This window comes from Gossypium arboreum, chromosome 6, assembly GCF_025698485.1.
Source record: "Gossypium arboreum isolate Shixiya-1 chromosome 6, ASM2569848v2, whole genome shotgun sequence".
NCBI classification, from domain to species: domain Eukaryota; kingdom Viridiplantae; phylum Streptophyta; class Magnoliopsida; order Malvales; family Malvaceae; genus Gossypium; species Gossypium arboreum.
In genome coordinates this window covers 61,421,083-61,438,585 of record NC_069075.1, presented here as the reverse complement: position 1 = coordinate 61,438,585, position 17,503 = coordinate 61,421,083, and the positions used below count along the sequence as shown (strand labels likewise).

Sequence of the window (17,503 nt, the reverse complement as noted above, 5' to 3'; positions counted from 1 at the left end):
ACCAAACTTAACAAAATAAACAAGCCATTGAATGATTAGAACTTGAACTACCCACCTTCTTTATACATAATTTTCCAAGAATTTCAAGGTACTTACCTCTTCCAAACCTCAAAATTCTAAGTTTAATCTATGGGATAAGTAGAGTTTGAACTAATCATCTCAAACATGCATAGATTTTCAAGAATCATTCAATACATACCTCATTCTAGCCATCTTCTAAGCCAAAAATCAAGGCAACCAAACTTTCTTCTCCCTCCCTTTAGGCTACGGCAATGGAGGACAAGGATCAACCAACTTTTGATTCAATTTTCTCTATGACCGAATGCACATACCTCAAATTTTTAGCTTGCTATCTTGCCGAAATCCTTAAAACATATTTCTTCTTTCTTTCATTTTTTTTTCGGTCAAGAAGAGCAAAGAGGATGAAGCCCCCTTTTTTTTTTGTTTTCATCATTTTCCCTTCCATTACTTTATTACCGTGCTCCTTATTTTATCATTCCTCCCATGAAACACCAACATAACATGTTATGACATGTTTTGCCCATCACATTTTGTCCACCCTATTTGTCATGGCCGGCCACTACTAATTAGGGGGAAATTGACATGCAAGTCCACCCTTTTTATTACATGCACTAATAGATCCTTATGTTTTGACCTATTACTTATCAAAAGTGTCACGCATAAGTCCTATTGACTAAATTCACATGCAATTTACTAAATCAAAGCTTAAAACTTTCACACATTCATATTCACATATAATAAACATAAAATATGACGGCTAATTATTTTTATGACTCGATTTTGTGGTCCCGAAACCACTTTTCGACTAGGGTCAATTTAGGGGTGTCACAACTCTCCCCCCCTTTAGGGATTTTCGTCCCCGAAAATTTCTACCGATGCATAGTTTAGGATAACGTCCTCTTATTGAATTATATTCATATAAACATTAGCTCATCGATAGCAATTGTAATTCATTATTAATTTTGCATCGATCTATAAAATCATTTTCTTATCTTAAAACAAATACATAAACATTTCTACAAGTATGCACATATATCTCATTTTCTTGATTTCATAAGCAATAATCACTTAATTTAATTCACAAATGCATTTCAAACACATATTAAGCACATATTAACATGTATAATTCACATCATCAACCCACATATTTGTAACCCACATTTTCATTCATGTATAAGTCAGAACTCGACCGAAAGTACACATATACTCAAACATCCCAATAAATATCCTTTATAACTCCATCATATCTCACTATTCAACTTAACCTATTTCCAACAGAAAATCAACTTCCACATACCGAACATTGAATTTATTTAGCACATTCAATCACAGATTAACGATACCCGTATACAACCGATTTGGCATAAAGCCTCATATAGTATACCGGCATGGGATTTATTTTAGCACATAACCCATATATCCAAAATTATCAGCATTCATCAAAAGTTCTTATAGACTTTCAAATGTCGAACTTAATCGAAATAATTTCTTGAATATGATTAACAAAAAAATAGGTGTCATTTAGCAATAGCACATATGACTTCATATACCAAGTATTCCATAGATTAAATCCGTAACACATTTATAACATGAATTCACTTCTTAACAACATATCCACCATCTTTTACGTATTCACTTATTTAGTATACATAACATAATATAATATGAACTCACAAATTTTTACTTTCATTTGATTTTCACATACCTTCCGTACATACCTGTATCACTTATTCTGATCTTACTTTATTTATCATCTTAAATATACCCGTTGAATCATTCGAAATCATTACGGATACTCATTAAGCACATATAGCTCTTACAATGCCATATCCTAGATATGGTCTTACATATTCTCACATATCGAGCCGATGCCATGTCCCAGACTAGGTCTTACACACTATCTCAAATCAATGCCTTCGTCCCAGACGAGGTCTTACATGAATTCCACTTCACACACTTAGTGCCCACTGACCGATCTCGCACTTATAGTGCTCGGTTAAAGGAATTCGCACACACACAGTGCCTCTAATCATTCACACACATAGTGCTCTTATTCATTCGTTATTACACATTGAAATGACTTAACCAAGTCTATAAACATCATGTATGTACACTTTTAAACATATCATCTCATTTAAATTTGAATTCGTATAGTAATGAACACTTAAACTTTGCTCAAATTACCAAGACTGAAGCCTACTAGGCACGAAGGCGAATACACGTCACCAAAGATGATTGCTCTTGGGACCTAGCCGGATATAACACCAAAGACGAATGCTCTTTGGGGTTTAGCCGGATATATCACTAGCACGAATGCTCTTGGGACTTAGCCGGATATATCACTAGCACGAATGCTCTTGAGACTTAGCCGGATATATCACTAGCATGAATGCTCTTTGGGACTTAGCCTGGATATATCACTAGCACAAATGCTCTTGGGACTTAGCAGGATATATCACTAGCATGAATGCTCTTGGGACTTAGCTTTGGATATATCACTAGCACAAATGCTCTTGGGACTTAGCCGGATATATCACTAGCACGAATGCTCTTGGGACTTAGCTGGATATATCACTAGCACAAATGCTCTTGGGACTTAGCTCGGATATATCACTAGCACAAATGCTCTTCGGGACTTAGCAGGATATATCACTAGCACGAATGCTCTTGGGACTTAGCAGGATATATCACTCTCAATTCTCATGTACATATACACATATAGCAATACACATTAGTATATCATTTACATTACTTGAATACAAACACATCATGCTTATCAACCATTCAACTTCCAGTTCCATAGCCACATACAAAAATCACATTTATAGTCATAACACTCTTTCAAAATTGTATCACTTATACCCTTATAATTCAATCCAAATCGAAATTCAAATACGAGTACATGATCGTGCACTGATCAACTTAATAATTTAGGCATATCTAAGCGAAGTTATATCGCAAATTCTCATAGTCGGAAGCTTGCTACACTTCGATCGGGATCAAGATTCATTACAATACAAAGAAACACATTTTAATAGTCAAAAATCATCACACTATCATTTTATCACTTTATGGCATGTATAAATAGACTCACGCGTGCTACGTTAGTCCTAGAATCGACTAAACCATAGCTCGATACTAATAAAATGTAACACCCTATCCCGTGTAACCGCCGAGAATAGGTAAAGGGCATTCTTGGACTTGTAACTCATGTCGAACAAAGAAAATTTTGAACTTTTCTTGAAATAAAGATCGTTCATTTAAATAAGTTCTAAGCACGACCAGAGGTAAAATTTAAACTTCACTAAGTAAACATTCAAAAGATGCCATTTTCGCATGGCTTATATGCATTAACCAAAATATTCTTCCGCCACTAGTCTATTCTATACATGCCATAAAATAATTCTAAACATAACAAGAACAAGCGTTGGATAGTGATAGTGTGACTAGTTGTTGACGATCCCCGAGCACTGTAGCTTCACAATGAGATCTATAAAGCAGAGGAAGCAGAGTAAGCGGAGTAAGCATTACAATGCTTAGTAAGTTTTAAGCAAAGTCAACAGATAACAATCAAATTATAACATAGTTGTTCGTATTTTTATTTCACTCTTCCTTCGGGCATACCATCCCTTTACCGAATATGCACATCCCATCATATACAATAGGCAGATAAACTTTCACATAAAAGTGAGCTCATGTGACATAGATATATCGTATGATTTCACATAACCTCTCACACTGATCCGATGTCACATAATCGTAGGAATAGTCTCATAGATTGGTCTCGTATGCATCACATAACTACCTTATGATTTAGTTCAAATCAAGCTCACATATAAACTTGGAGTACATACCTGTTCAACCTTTCGCATTGAATATATTTATAAGCAATTCTCATTACGAAGTCTTATAGCTTTAACCTCTACTCGGATTATCGGCGAGACCTTTAGCTCAGACGAAATCTCCACACGAAGTTATCGGGTCTTACCCGGACAAAATCTCCATACGTAGTCATCGGGTCTTACCCGGACATACTCTCCACACGTAGTCATCGAGTCTTACCCGGACATAATCTCCACACGTAGTCATCGAGTCTCACCCGGAATATATTTCCAAGTTTCATGTACATTTAATCACATGTTACAACATTCACATCGACTGTCATATTTGTAATTCATTTGCCTCATCAAATATCTAATAATACTCACCTTTCACATTTGGTCGTTCGGCCACAATATACGCACATCGCCTACATACTTCACACTAGCCATTCGGCCTTATCACACATATGCATGCTCACATTCATCACATTGGCCATTCGGCCTTATCACATATATGCATGTTCACATTCATCACAAAGGCCATTCGGCCTTATCACATATATGCATGTTCATATTCACCACATTGGCCATTCGGCCTTATCACACATATGCATGCTCACATTCATCACATTGGCCATTCGGCCTTATCACATATATACACATTCACATTCATCACATAAAATCCTAAATCAAAATATAAATTTTCATGTATTCACATCACAATTATCCAAATATACTTCACATACCACATATACTATCATGTATACACTTTGTCTTGGCCGAATCTACATCAATCATTTTCCAATGAATAATTCAATTTCACGCCATACTATCATTTCATATTCGAATACTCATAAACTTACAATTTCACAAATTTTAATATCGAAGATCCGTCTAACACTCATATATCATTTTACAATATCACGATTTAGAATTCACGTATGGGTTTAATCAATAGCTTATGAGCAACTAAAACAAGTTCTATCCATGTTTACAACAAAATCACATATTCACTACGAGCTGTTTTCCTGAGCAATAGTCACTAAATTATTTATAACTGGAGCTACAGAACTCCAAATCACTTGCCGTAAATTTTCCCTGAATATAAACTCGTATATCTTCCATCCATAAAATTTCCAGAATTTTAGTTTTGGCCAATCAGTACCAGATTTTTCTTAAAGTTTCCCCTGTTTCACTGTTTGACTAATCTGACCACTCTTCACTACGAATCAAAGTTTTCATTGTACAGAATTCATAATGTGTTCTGTTTGATTTCATTTGAAACTAGACTCATTAAGGAGTCTGAGCATATAAATATTATCTTATAACCATTTTTGTACAAATTATAATGATTTTCCAAAAACAGAACAGGGGATTTCGGAGTCATTCTGACACTGTCCCACACAACTTTAAATATCTCTTTATAGGAGATTTCTTTGCTTCCACGGTCTCTTTTATAAGAAACTAGACTAACTAAGCTTTGATTACATATTTTAATCAGCCTATAATTCCACACCAAAAATTTATAGTGATTTTCTAAAATCACGTTACTGCTGCTATCGAAAGCAAATTATTACAATTTGCTCTTAAATTTCCAAGTCCAAACACTTATGAACTTACCATTTGAGTTTAAGACATATTATGGCCACATCATATCTTATTAAATCAACTCATTATGTCCTATTATGATTGAATTTACTCAACGTTTAATCACTTAAAACTTACCTCGGAAGTGGTCGACGACTAGATATCCATGACTATTCGTTTACTTTCTCTCTTCCCTTATCCGACTTTGATCCTCTAAGCTCTTGAGCTAAATCAAACAATTTACTTCCCAATCAAACACAATCACACGGCATCCATATACATTTTAGAACCATTCTTAACATATTTACTACTCATTTACAAACAAAATACTCATATCACATTTATAAAACTACCTTTCATAAACACTATGTATAAATATGCATTTCTTCACTATTTACTAAGTCAAGCCAAACCACATGATTTATTAATCGTTAATATATATATATATACAGCATTAACAACTTCACTTAAGCTTAAGTATAAAATTTGGTCTTACCAAATTTTGCACATTTTACCAAAATAATAACTACCAATTTTACACATAAGTGCGAATCAAATCATACCATAGTTACGAATCACTTGACTAATGAAATATCCAAAATATAAATCTATCATTTACCAAATTCATAAACCACATATAAGGCACATTTTAAACTCAAGCATGTAACTTAACAACTTAACCATTAGTTGCGAACCGAAACAAAACATATTCATACGTTAACATCTCAAACCTTACTTTAACAACCAATATGCAAGATATCACATATACATAACTTAGCTTATGAAAGCATATGTATTATATCATAAACACATCTTTTACCAATTACCTCATTTAAGCCAAATTTTATAATCACCACAAAAATATACCACAAATCATACTTCCAAAATGAGCTACTTCCATGGCCGATTATATTTCATCATTAACATATCTCATTTTGAATCATATAATCAATATCACATACACATCACCCAAACACAAATCATACCTATCATATAACAAGCATAACAAAATAAACCAACCATGTCAAATATAACCATAATTTGATCAAACCTTGAAACCGAACTTAACAAAATAAACAGGCCATTGAATGATTAGAACTTGAACTAACCACCTTCTTTATACATAATTTTCCAAGAATTTCAAGGTACTTACCTCTTCCAAACCTCAAAATTCTAAGTTTAATCTATGGGATAAGTAGAGTTTGAACTAATCATCTCAAACATGCATAGATTTTCAAGAATCATTCAATACATACCTCATTCTAGCCATCTTCTAAGCCAAAAATCAAGGCAACCAAACTTTCTTCTCCCTCCCTTTAGGCTACGGCAATAGAGGACAAGGATCAACCAACTTTTTATTCAATTTTCTCTATGACCGAATGCTCATACCTCAAATTTTTAGCTTGCTATCTTGCCGAAATCCTTAAAACATATTTCTTCTTTCTTTCATTTTTTTTTCTGGTCAAGAAGAGCAAAGAGGATGAAGCCCCCCCTTTTTTTTTTGTTTTCGTCTTTTTCCCTTCCATTATTTTATTACCATGCTCCTTATTTTATCATTCCTCCCATGAAACACCAACATAGCATGTTATGACATGTTTTGCCCATCACACTTTGTCCACCCTATTTGTCATGGCAGGCCACTACTAATTAGGGGGAAATTGACATGCAAGTCCACCCTTTTTATTACATGCACTAATAGATCCTTATGTTTTGACCTATTACTTTTCAAAAGCGTCACACATAAGTCCTATTGACTAAATTCACATGCAATTTACTAAATCAAAGCTTAAAACTTTCACACATTCATATTCACATATAATAAACATAAAATATGACGGCTAATTATTTTTATGACTCGATTTTGTGGTCCCGAAACCACTTTTCGACCAGGGTCAATTTAGGGGTGTCACAACTCTCCCCCCCTTTAGGGATTTTCGTCCCCGAAAATTTCTACCGATGCATAGTTTAGGATAACGTCCTCTTATTGAATTATATTCATATAAACATTAGCTCATCGATAGCAATTGTAATTCATTATTAATTTTGCATCGATCTATAAAATCATTTTCTTATCTTAAAACAAATACATAAACATTTCTACAAGTATGCACATATTTCTCATTTTCTTGATTTCATAAGCAATAATCACTTAATTTAATTCACAAATGCATTTCAAACACATATTAAGCACATATTAACATGTATAATTCACATCATCAACCCACATATTTGTAACCCACATTTTCATTCATGTATAAGCTGTAACCTGACCGAAAGTACACATATACTCAAACATCCCAATAAATATCCTTTATAACTCCATCATATCTCACTATTCAACTTAACCTATTTCCAACAGAAAATCAACTTCTACATACCGAACATTGAATTTATTTAGCACATTCAATCACAGATTAACGATACCAGTATACAACCGATTTGGCATAAAGCCTCATATAGTATACCGGCATGGGATTTATTTTAGCACATAACCCATATATCCAAAATTATCAGCATTCATCAAAAGTTCTTACAGACTTTCAAATGTCGAACTTAATTGAAATAATTTCTTGAATATGATTAACAAAAAAATAGGGGTCATTTAGCAATAGCACATATGACTTCATATACCAAGTATTCCATAGATTAAATCCGTAACACATTTATAACATGAATTCACTTCTTAACAACATATCCACCATCTTTTTACGTATTCACTTATTTAGTATACATAACATAATATAATATGAACTCACAAATTTTTACTTTCATTTGATTTTCACATACCTTCCGTACATACCTGTATCACTTATTCTGATCTTACTTTATTTATCATCTTAAATATACCCGTTGAATCATTTGAAATCATTACGGATACTCATTAAGCACATATAGCTCTTACAATGCCATATCCTAAATATGGTTTTACATATTCTCACATATCGAGCCGATGCCATGTCCCAGACTAGGTCTTACACACTATCTCAAATCAATGCCTTTGTCCCAGACGAGGTCTTACATGAATTCCACTTCACACACTTAGTTCCCACTGACCGATCTCGCACTCATAGTGCTCGGTTAAAGGAATTCGCACACACACAGTGCCTTTAATCATTCACACACATAGTGCTCTTATTCATTCGTTATTACACATTGAAATGACTTAACCAAGTCTATAAACATCATGTATGTACACTTTTAAACATATCATCTCATTTAAATTTGAATTCGTATAGTAATGAACACTTAAACTTTGCTCAAATTATCGGCACGAAGCCTACTAGGCACGAAGGCCCGAATACACGTCACCAGCATGATTGCTCTTCAGGACCTAGCCCGGTTATAACACCAGCACGAATGCTCTTCGGGGTTTAGCCCGGATATATCACTAGCACAAATGCTCTTCGGGACTTAGCCCGGATATATCACTAGCACGAATGCTCTTCGGGACTTAGCCCGGATATATCACTAGCACGAATGCTCTTCGGGACTTAGCCCGGATATATCACTAGCACGAATGCTCTTCGGGACTTAGCCCGGATATATCACTAGCACGAATGCTCTTCGAGACTTAGCCCGGATATATCACTAGCACGAATGCTCTTCGGGACTTAGCCCGGATATATCACTAGCACGAATGCTCTTCGGGACTTAGCCCGGATATATCACTCTCAATTCTCATGTACATATACACATATAGCAATACATATTAGTATATCATTTACATTACTTGAATACAAACACATCATGCTTATCGACCATTCAACTTCCAGTTCCATAGCCACATACAAAAATCACATTTATAGTCATAACACTCTTTCAAAATTGTATCACTTATACCCTTATAATTCAATCCAAATCGAAATTCAAATACGAGTACATGATACGTACCTGATCAACTTAATAATTTAGGCATATCTAAGCGAAGTTATATCGCAAATTCTCACAGTCAGAAGCTTGCTACAGCTCGATCGGGATCAAGATTCATTACAATACAGCAAACACATTTTAATAGTCAAAAATCATCACACTATCATTTTATCACTTTATGGCATGTATAAATAGACTCACGCGTGCTACGTTAGTCCTAGAATCGACTAAACCGTAGCTCTGATACCAATAAAATGTAACACCCCTATCCCGTAACCGTCGCCAGAATAGGTAAAGGGCATTACTGGACTTGTAACTCATGTCAGAACAGTAAAATTTTGAACTTTTTCTTGAAATAAAGATCGTTCATTTAAATAAGTTCTAAGCACAGCCAGAGGTAAAAATTTAAACTTCACTAAGTAAACATTCAAAAGATGCCATTTTCGCATGGCTTATATGCATTAACCAAAAATATTCTTCCGCCACTAGTCTATTCTATACATGCCATAAAATAATTCTAAACATAACAGTAACAAGCGGTGGATAGTGATAGTGTGACTAGTTGCTGACGATCCCCGAGCATGTAGCTTCACAATGAGATCTATAAAACAGAGGAAACAGAGTAAACGGAGTAAGAATTACAATGCTTAGTAAGTTTTAAGCAGTGTCAACAGATAACAATCAAATTATAACATAGTTGTTCGTATTTTTATTTCACTCTTCCTTCGGGCATACCATCCCTTTACCGAATATGGACATCCCATCATATACAATAGGCAGATAAACTTTCACATAAAAGTGAGCTCATGTGACATAGATATATCGTATGATTTCACATAACCTCTCACACTGATCCGATGTCACATAATCGTAGGAATAGTCTCATAGATTGGTCTCGTATGCATCACATAACTACCTTATGATTTAGTTCAAATCAAGCTCACATATAAACTTGGAGTACATACCTGTTTAACCTTTCGCATTGAATATATTTATAAGCAATTCTCATTACGAAGTCTTATAGCTTTAACCTCTACTCGGATTATCGGCGAGACCTTTAGCTCAGACGAAATCTCCACACGAAGTTATCGGGTCTTACCCGGACAAAATCTCCATACGTAGTCATTGGGTCTTACCCGGACATACTCTCCACACGTAGTCATCGAGTCTTACCCGAACATAATCTCCATACGTAGTCATCGAGTCTCACCCGGAATATATTTCCAAGTTTCATGTACATTTAATCACATGTTACAACATTCACATCGACTGTCATATTTGTAATTCATTTGCCTCATCAAATATCTAATAATACTCACCTTTCACATTTGGTCGTTCGGCCACAATATACGCACATCGCCTACATACTTCACACTAGCCATTCGGCCTTATCACACATATGCATGCTCACATTCATCACATTGGCCATTCGGCCTTATCACATATATGCATGTTCACATTCATCACATAGGCCATTCGACCTTATCACATATATGCATGATCATATTCTCCACATTGGCCATTCGGCCTTATCACACATATGCATGCTCACATTCATCACATTGGCCATTCGGCCTTATCACATATATACACATTCACATTCATCACATAAAATCCTAAATCAAAATATAAATTTTCATGTATTCACATCACAATTATCCAAATATACTTCACGTACCACATATACTATCATGTATACACTTTGTCTTGGCCGAATCTACATCAATCATTTTCCAATGAATAATTCAATTTCACGCCATACTATCATTTCATATTCGAATACTCATAAACTTACAATTTCACAAATTTTAATATCGAAGATCCGTCTAACACTCATATATCGTTTTACAATATCACGATTTAGAATTCACGTATGGGTTTAATCAATAGCTTATGAGCAACTAAAACAAGTTTTATCCATGTTTACAACAAAATCACATATTCACTACGAGCTGTTTTCCTGAGCAATAGTCACTAAATTATTTATAACTGGAGCTACAGAACTCCAAATCACTTGCCGTAAATTTTCCCTGAATATAAACTCGTGTATCTTCCATCCATAAAATTTCCAGAATTTTAGGTTTGGCCAATCAGTACCAGATTTTTCTTAAAGTTTCCCCTGTTTCACTGTTTGACTAATCTGACCACTCTTCACTACGAATCAAATTTTTCATTGTACAGAATTCATAATGTGTTATATTTGATTTCATTTGAAACTAGACTCATTAAGGAGTCTAAGCATATAAATATTATCTTATAACCATTTTTGTACAAATTATAATGATTTTCCAAATACAAAACAGGGGATTTCGGAGTCATTCTGACACTGTCCCACACAACTTTAAATATCTCTTTATAGGAGATTTCTTTGCTTCCACGGTCTCTTTTATAAGAAATTAGACTAACTAAGCTTTGATTACATATTTTAATCAGCCTATAATTCCACACCAAAAATTTATAATGATTTTCTAAAATCACGTTACTGCTGCTATCGAAAGCAAATTATTACAATTTGCTCTTAAATTTCCAAGTCCAAACACTTATGAACTTACCATTTGAGTTTAAGACATATTATGGCCATATCATATCTTATTAAATCAACTCATTATGTCCTATTATGATTGAATTTACTCAATGTTTAATCACTTAAAACTTACCTCGGAAGTGGTCGACGACTAGATATCCATGACTATTCGTTTACTTTCTCTCTTCCCTTATCCGACTTTGATCCTCTAAGCTCTTGAGCTAAATCAAACAATTTACTTCCCAATCAAACACAATCACACGGCATCCATATACATTTTAGAACCATTCTTAACATATTTACTACTCATTTACAAACAAAATACTCATATCACATTTATAAAACTACCTTTCATAAACACTATGTATAAATATGCATTTCTTCACTATTTACTAAGTCAAGCCAAACCACATGATTTATTAATCGTTAATATATATATATATATATACAGCATTAACAACTTCACTTAAGCTTAAGTATAAAATTTGGTCTTACCAAATTTTGCACATTTTACCAAAATAATAACTACCAATTTTACGCATAAGTGCCGAATCAAATCATACCATAGTTACGAATCACTTGACTAATGAAATATCCAAAATATCAATCTATCATTTACCAAATTCATAAACCACATATAAAGGCGATTTTAAACTCAAGCATGTAACTTAACAACTTAACCATTAGTTGCCAAACCGAAACAAAACATATTCATACGTTAACATCTCAAACCTTACTTTAACAACCAATATGCAAGATATCACATATACATAACTTAGCTTATGAAAGCATATGTATTATATCATAAACACATCTTTTACCAATTACCTCACTTAAGCCAAATTTTATAATCAACCACAAAAAATATACCACAAATCATACTTCCAAAATGAGCTACTTCCATGGCGATTATATTTCACCATTAACATATCTCATTTTGAATCATATAATCAATATCACATACACATCACCCAAACACAAATCATACCTATCATATAACAAGCATAACAAAATAAACCAACCATGTCAAATATAACCATAATTTGATCAAACCTTGAAACCGAACTTAACAAAATAAACAAGCCATTGAATGATTAGAACTTGAACTAACCACCTTCTTTATACATAATTTTCCAAGAATTTCAAGGTACTTACCTCTTCCAAACCTCAAAATTCTAAGTTTAATCTATGGGATAAGTAGAGTTTGAACTAATCATCTCAAATATGCATAGATTTTCAAGAATCATTCAATACATACCTCATTCTAGCCATCTTCTAAGCCAAAAATCAAGGCAACCAAACTTTCTTCTCCCTCCCTTTAGGCTACGGCAATGGAGGACAAGGATCAACCAACTTTTAATTCAATTTTCTCTATGACCGAATGCACATACCTCAAATTTTTAGCTTGCTATCTTGCTGAAATCCTTAAAACATATTTCTTCTTTCTTTCATTTTTTTTTCGGTCAAGAAGAACAAAGAGGATGAAGCCCCTTTTTTTTTTTGTTTTCATCATTTTCCCTTCCATTATTTTATTACCATGCTCCTTATTTTATCATTCCTCCCATGAAACACCAACATAACATGTTATGACATGTTTTGCCCATCACACTTTGTCCACCCTATTTGTCATGGCCGGCCACTACTAATTAGGGGGGAAATTGGCATGCAAGTCCACCCTTTTTATTACATGCACTAATAGATCCTTATGTTTTGACCTATCACTTTTCAAAAGTGTCACACATAAGTCCTATTGACTAAATTCACATGCAATTTACTAAATCAAAGCTTAAATGTGACAGCCCAAAATTGACCCTAGTCGGAATGTGGTTTCGGTACCACAAAACCGAGGCATAAAAATAATTTAAAATTTATTTTGATGCCTATAATATGTGTGTGCTCGTGTGTGAATTTTGAATTCTTTGATTTAGTTAATTTGATTGTGAATTGAAAGAAAAAGGACTCATGTGAAAGGATTTAAAAATATGTAGCTAATTTCAAGAGGTTAATAAAGGAATGAAGCAAAATAAATGGAGTTGCATGTCAAATACTCCATTTATTTTGAATGAGTGGCCGGCCATGTCTAGATTATGGGCAAGGGGACATGTTTCCAACATGTTTAGTTAGTGCATTATGTAGAAAGAATTAAGAAATGAAAAAAAAAAAAATGAGCATGGATGCCCCCCCTTGGTGCCGTAGCTAGAGAGAAAGAAAGAAAAAAAAAAAGTTGTCATTCATCCTTTCTTTGAGCAAAGACTAAGAAAGAAAAAACAAAAAAATTGTTCATCTTTTCCCCTCCTTCCTTTGGCCGAAATTCCTAAGAGGAAGAAGAGATTTTTGCTTCATTTTCTTTGTTTAGAAGAGATCTAGAAGGAGATTTGGCTAAACTTGCATCAAGATTAAGGTATGTATGAGGTTGTGTCATGAGATTCATGCTTGTTTTGGTTGCTAACTTGATGTGCATGTTAGCCATGGTTCAAATCCTTGTTATGCCATGAAAAATGGTATTTGGCCAAGGTTGATATTGTGTTAAAGCCATTGCATGCTAAATGTGAAGCTTGCTAATGATGCATGCAATGATGGATTGACTACTCTTGAAATTTCTTTGTAGCAATCTTGAGTAAGACATTGAGTTCTTTGTTTAACCATGACCAAAGTTCAATGGGGTATGATTGTGATGTATTCGGCCATGATGCATTCATGAGCATGATTTATGCTTGTTACTTGATTGGTAAAATTTGTGTTTTAGAGGGTTATGAACACCTTGAGATTCGCCATGCACCTATATGTGTATATATGTTTGCACATGATATTTTGATTATGAAGAAAGTGATAAATATGTTTGTTTAAAGAAGAAATTTGTTGAAGAATGTTGTGAAATTTGCATGTACATTCGGCCTAGTACATGTATAGTGTGAAAAACCTTGAAATTATTTTTGATTTTGTGTATTTATGACCATGTGTAATCGGCCACATGAGTAATTTGAGCACTTGATGTTATGTTAAAATTCTTGAGCTTAAATATGTGGATGTATGTATATAAGGGCCAAGTACTTTGAACTTCACGTTGATGTTTGAATGTATTGAATTGCTTGTTGTGATGTAAAATGTGCATGACCATTGTGTATTTGAGCTAAAGGATGGCCATATGACCATTTACACTCCTTGTCATATTCGCCATAAGCTATCATGATGAGATTTTAATAAGTTAAATTTGTGTGAATTAGCTCAAGAGCAAAGGGAGCTAAATCCGATAAAGGGAAGGAAAAAGTAGTTGAATAGCCGTCGAAATCGCTCGACAACATTCAAGGTAAGTCTTGAGTGATGACCCTACTTGAATTATATCAAAATTATGCTCCTTGTTTGTGTGGCCATTGAGCGAAATAGTAAAGGTTGATAGATATTTTGTGTTAGAGCTTTAGTAACGAAAATGAACTATGGACGTGTCTTGAATATTGATATATGTGTAAGTGAACATTGGAAATATATCCGGCTAAGACCGAAGGCATTCGTGCGAGTTGATATATCCGGGCTAAGACCAAGGCATTCGTCTGCGAGTTGATATATCCGGGCTAAGACCAAGGCATTCGTATGCGAGTTGATATATCCGGCTAAGACCGAAGGCATTCGTGCGAGTTGATATATCCGGCTAAGACCAAGGCATTCGTGCGAAGTTGATATATCCGGGCTAAGACCAAGGCCTTTGTGCAAGTCACCAAATCCGGGTTATGACCAAGGCAATCGTCTGAAGTCGCTATATCCGGTTAAATCCGAAAGTATGTGATTCAAGTGAGCAATCTTGCTGTGAAAATTTCAGCTTATACACTTGTGAAAATTCCAGCAATGAGGTATGTTTGTATGTGCTTGTACTAATTGAATTCTTACAAGTAAGTATCGCTAAGTTGATAAACGAGCTACCGGCCTTGGGCTAAGTTGTTCTTTTGTGTATGAACATAAGGGTCGGTGATGTGAAATAAGTATGAGTATGGGAATGTGAATTAGTAAAGTGGTTTAATTAGCCATGTGAATAAAATACCTTAGTCAAAGCTGATTTCATTGCTTGAGACTTACTAAGCATTAAAATGCTTACCCCGTTGTTTTGGCTCTCTGTTTTATAGGTTTCGCTCGTTAGCTATCGGATTCGGGATCAAAGAAGTCGAAGTCATCCACACTATCGAAGCCCCATTTTGGTACAAATTTTGGTTGAACTTTGAAATGGCATGTATAGGACCATCCTTTGTTGAAGGTCATGTACCTTCCGGTTTGTGTAAACTTAGATAGCCATGCGAAAATGGCTTATATACGTTTTTAGCATAGAACTATAATCGTTTGTATGTTGACCCTTACGAGGTATGGAATTATTTTGAAACGATTAGCCATTGGAATGGTTAATCATGATCACACTTTGTGCTATGTATGTAAAAGGGCCGATTGAATCATGGAAAGTATGAAATAGGTAAAGCCTACTAAAGGCAGATGCTGACAGCAGCAGTGACGTGGATGTGAAAAATCACTAAAAATAGTAGGAATGGTATTAAATAGCAAATAAATTATGTAAGTGTACCTTGATGAATCTACTTTCATATGGAAGAAACGAAATGGTCATATGAGTTATAAGTTAACAGATTTTAAAGTTCTTGTGGAATAGGGCCAGAACGGTTTCTGGATCCCTGTTCCAACTTTGGAAAATCATTGTAAATTAACCAGAGATAATTAGGAGTCATTCCATATATGTAGATTCCTCTTTGAGTCTAGTTTCTACAGAAACAAACGGCATTAGTATTGAAGCCCTGTACAGGGAGATATCCAATTCGTAACGCACAAAGGTCAGTGTAGTCGATCCCTACAACAGGCGAGACTTTAACTAATAAACTGTACTAATTGGCTCGACCAAAATTCTAGAAAAAATATGTAGATGGACATATGAGTCTAGTTTCAGGAAAAATTTACGGAACTGATTTTCGAGTTGTAAAACTCAAGTTATGAATTTTGGAGCGACTAGTACTCAGATTGGCAGCTTGTCTGAAAATTGTTAATAAATGGGTTGAAGTCTGTTAACACCTCGCGTTCGACTCGCTGACGGTCTCGGGTTCGGGTGTTACAATTTTATTGGTATCAGAGCTACGGTTTAGTCGATTCTAGGACTACCGTAATGCGTTTGGGTCTAGCTATACATGCCATTTTATGTGATTATATGATAGTGTGGTGATTTCGACGTTTGAACTTGTGTTTATTTATAGTAATGGATCCGATCCCAACCGAAGCGATAGCTGATGATGTGGAGAGTGTGGCGCCTGCCCCAAGACAAGGGACAGCGCCGGCGGACTCTCAACCTGTTGCTAGCAATCCGAATGACGAGGCTAGACAAGCCTTTTATAGCGTGATGAATGATTGGTTCAACCAATACATTCGAACTAATACTACTGTTCCACAACCTCCATTCCCAACAAACACACCCCAAGACCTACAATGCCTCCGGTAATTGACCAAATAAGGTCGAATAAGCCCCAGTTGATAGAATCCAAAACATGGGGCTACTGAATTTAAAGCTACGGATAGTGATGATGCCGAGCAAGTCGAATTTTGGTTGGACAACACGATCCGGCACTCGATGAGCTATCTTGTACACCGATGAATGCCTAAAGTGTACCATCTCCTTGCTACGTGATTACGCCTACTATTG

The 17,503-nt window shown here is 34.8% G+C and overlaps 1 long non-coding RNA gene across 1 annotated transcript; it reads left to right on the top strand.

Moving 5' to 3' along the window:
* The first annotated feature begins 15,052 nt into the window (after window positions 1-15,052).
* LOC128293726 (uncharacterized) lies at window positions 15,053-16,259 on the top strand. Its single transcript, XR_008283909.1, has 2 exons — window positions 15,053-15,130; window positions 15,939-16,259. It is a non-coding gene; the product is annotated as an uncharacterized LOC128293726 (long non-coding RNA).
* Window positions 16,260-17,503: the final 1,244 nt, after the last annotated feature.